We start from the raw sequence: 4,003 nt of genomic DNA on the forward strand, positions 1-4,003 counted from the left end.
AACTTAGAATTTTGCTCGCCCTCGAGCAAGAGAAGAAAGAATAGAGGAAGAAGAAGAAAAAATGGAGGAGAGGGAGAAGGGGTTGTGTTTCGGCCAAGAAGAGAAGAGAGGGTTGTGTTGTGTGAAAATGAGGAAGAATGGAAGGCTTTATATAGGGGAGGGAGGGGGTTAAGTTTCGGCCATATAGGGTGGGTTTGGGTGGGAAATTGATTTTGAATTTTGAAGGTAGGTGGAGTTTATGAGGTAGGTTTATGGGGAAGAGTGGATGGATGTGAGTGGTGAAGATGTGATGGGGAAGAGGGATGGAGGTGATTGGTGAAGGGTTTTAGGGAAGAGTGTTTATGGAATTGTGTGAAAGAGAGTGGTGAGGAATGAGAAGAAGTGAGTGGAGGTAGGTGGGGATCCTGTGGGGTCCACAGATCCTGAGGTGATCCTGTGGGGTCCTGTGGGGTCCACAGATCCTGAGATGATCCTGTGGGGTTCACAGATCCTGAGGTATTCAAGGATTTACAACCTTGCACCAAATTAGGCATGTAAAATGCCCTTGCACACAACTCTGGGAGTTCAGCGCCAGGTTGGTGCCCATTTTGGGCGTTCAACGCCCATTTGTTGCCCATTTCTGGCATTGAACGCCAGAACCATGGTTGTTCTGGGCGTTCAGCGCCCAGATACTACCCATTTTGGGCGTTCAGCACCAGAACCATGCTCTGTTCTGGCGTTGAACGCCAGGCAGATGCTTCCTCCAGGGTGTGATTTTTCTTCTGCTATTTTTGATTCCGTTTTCAATTTTTATATTTATTTTGTGACTCCACATGATCATGAACCTATAAAGACATATAACTAAGAAAAATATAGTTAGATAAATAAAAATTGGGTTGCCTCCCAACAAGCGCTTCTTTAATGTCAATAGCTTGACAGTGGGCTCTCATGGAGCCTCACAGATGTTCAGAGCATTGTTGAGACTCTCCAACACCAAACTTAGAGTTTGGATATGGGGGTTCAACACCAAACTTAGAGTTTGACTGTGGGGGTTTTGTTTGACTCTGCTTTGAGAGAAGCTTTTTATGCTTCCTCTCCATGGATGCAGAGAGAGATCCTTGAGTTGTAAACACAAGGTTGTCCTCATTCAATTGAAGGATTAATTCTCCTCTGTCCACATCAATCACAGCTCTTGCTGTGGCTAGGAAAGGTCTTCCTAGGATGATGGATTCATCCTCTTCCTTTCCAGTATCCAGGACTATGAAATCAGCAGGGATGTAAAGGCCTTCAACCTTTACTAACACGTCCTCTACTTGTCCATAAGCCTATTTTCTTGAATTGTCTGCCATCTCTAATGAGATTTTAGCAGCTTGCACCCCATAGATTCCCAGTTTCTCTATTACAGAGAGGGGCATGAGGTTTATTCCTGAACCAAGGTCACACAGAGCCTTAAAGATCATGGTGCCTATGGTACAAGGTATTATGAACTTTCCAGGATCCTGTCTCTTCTGAGGCAATGTTAGTTGATCCAGATCACTTAGTTCATTGGTGAACAAGGGAGGTTCATCTTCCCAAGTTTCAATACCAAATAATTTGGCATTCAGCTTCATGATTGCACCAAGAAACTTGGCAGTTTGCTCTTCAGTAACATCCTCATTCTCTTCAGAAGAGGAATACTCATCAGAGCTCATGAATGGCATAAGGAGGTTCAATGGAATCTCTATGGTCTCTGGATGAGCCTCAGAGTCCTTTGGTTCCTCAGAGGGAAGCTCCTTATTGATCACTGGACGTCCCAGGAGGTCTTCCTCCTTGGGATTCATGTCCTCTCCTTCCCTTACAGGTTCGGCCATGGTGCTTATGTCAATGGCCTTGCACTCTCCTTTTGGATTCTCTTCTGTATTGCTTGGGAGAGTACTAGGAGGGATTTCAGTGATCCTTTTACTCAGCTGGCCCACTTGTGCTTCCAAATTTCTAATGGAAGACCTTGTTTCATTCATGAAACTCACAGTGGCCTTAGATAGATCAGAGACTAAATTTGCTAAATTAGAAGTATTTTGTTCAGAGTTCTCTGTCTGTTGCTGAGTGGATGATGGAAAAGGCTTGCTATTGCTAAACCTGTTTCTTCCACCATTATTAAAGCCTTGTTGAGGCCTTTGATCCTTCCATTAGAAATTTGGATGATTTCTCCATGATGGATTATAGGTGTTTCCATAAGGTTCACCTAAGTAATTCACCTCTGCTATTGCAGGGTTTTCAGGATCATAAGCTTCTTCTGCATAAGAAGCCTCTTGAGTACTGTTGGATGCAGCTTGCATTCCATTCAGACTCTGAGAAATCATATTGACTTGCTGAGTCAATATTTTGTTCTGAGCCAATATGGCATTCAGAGTATCAACTTCAAGAACTCCCTTCTTCATAGGCGTCCCATTACTCACAGGATTCCTCTCAGAAGTGTACATGAACTGGTTATTAGCAACCATGTCAATGAGTTCTTGAGCTTCTGCAGGCGTTTTCTTTAGGTGAATGGATCCACCTGCAGAAGTATCCAATGACATCTTTGATAGTTCAGATAAACCATCATAGAATATATCCAAGATGGTCCATTCTGAAAGCATGTCAGAAGGACACTTTTTGGTCAGCTGCTTGTATCTTTCCCAAGCTTCATAGAGGGATTCACCTTCTTTTTGTCTGAAGGTTTGAACATCAGCTCTAAGCTTGCTCAGCTTTTGAGGAGGAAAGAACTTGGCTAAGAAAGCCGTGACCAGCTTATCCCAAGAGTTCAGGCTATCTTTGGGTTGAGAGTCCAACCACACTCTAGCTCTGTCTCTTACAGCAAAAGGGAAAAGCATGAGCCTGTAGACTTCAGGATCTACTCCATTAGTCTTAACAGTATCACAGATCTGCAAGAATTCAGTTAAGAACTGAAAAGGATCTTCAGATGGAAGTCCATGAAACTTGCAGTTCTGCTGCATCAGAGAAACTAGCTGAGGTTTCAGCTCAAAATTGTTTGCTCTAATGGTAGGAATGGAGATGCTTCTTCCATGTAAATTAGAATTAGGTGCAGTAAAGTCACCAAGCATTCTCCTTGCATTATTGTTGTTGGGTTCGGCTGCCATCTCCTTTACTTGTTTGAAATTTTCAATAAGGTTGTCTCTGGATTGTTGTAATTTAGCTTCTCTTAGTTTTCTCTTCAGAGTCCTTTCAGGTTCTGGATCAGCTTCAACAAGAATGCCTTTTTCTCTGTCCCTACTCATAAGAAAGAGAAGAGAAAAAGAAAAGAAGAGGAATCCTCTATGTCACAGTAAAGAGGTTCCTTATTGTTAGTAGAAGAAAAGAAGAAGAGAAAAATCTGAACTCAGAAAGAGAGAGAGAGAGGGTTCGGATTTTTGGTGGGTGGGGGAGAGATGTTAGTAGATGAATAAATAAATAGAATAAGATGAGAGAGGGAAAATTTCGAAAATAATTTTTGAAAAAGAGTTAGTGATTTTTGAAAATAGTTTTTGAAAAAGGTTAGTAATTTTTGAAAATAAAAAATTAAAATAATTAGTTAGTTAAAAAGAATTTTTGAAAAAGAGGGAAGATATTTTTGAAAATTAGAGGAGAGAGTTAATTAGGTAGTTTTGAAAAAGATAAGAAACAAACAAAAAGTTAGTTAGTTAGTTGAAACAAATTTGAAAATCAATTTTGAAAAGATAAGAAGATAAGAAGTTAGAAAAGATATTTTGAAAAAGATAAGATAAGAAGATATTTTTGAAAAGATATGATTGAAGTTAGTTTTGAAAAAGATTTGATTTTTAAAATCACAATTAATGACTTGATTCACAAGAAATCACAAGATATGATTCTATAACTTAAAGTTTGAATCTTTCTTAACAAGCAAGTAACAAACTTGAAATTTTTGAATCAAAACATTAATTGATGATGTTATTTTCGAAAATTATGTGAGAAAGATAAGAAAAAGATTTTTGAAAAATATTTTTAAAATTTTCGAAAATAACTAAGAAAAATGAAAAAGATTTGATTT

The 4,003-nt window shown here is 39.5% G+C and overlaps 1 non-coding gene across 1 annotated transcript; it reads left to right on the forward strand.

The window, feature by feature from the left end:
- The first annotated feature begins 2,588 nt into the window (after window positions 1–2,588).
- Window positions 2,589–2,696, forward strand: LOC112725322 (small nucleolar RNA R71). The gene has a single exon (XR_003164438.1). It is a non-coding gene; the product is annotated as a small nucleolar RNA R71 (small nucleolar RNA).
- The last annotated feature ends 1,307 nt before the right edge of the window (window positions 2,697–4,003 follow it).

This window comes from Arachis hypogaea, chromosome 11 (assembly GCF_003086295.3).
Source record: "Arachis hypogaea cultivar Tifrunner chromosome 11, arahy.Tifrunner.gnm2.J5K5, whole genome shotgun sequence".
Taxonomy (NCBI): Eukaryota; Viridiplantae; Streptophyta; class Magnoliopsida; order Fabales; family Fabaceae; genus Arachis; species Arachis hypogaea.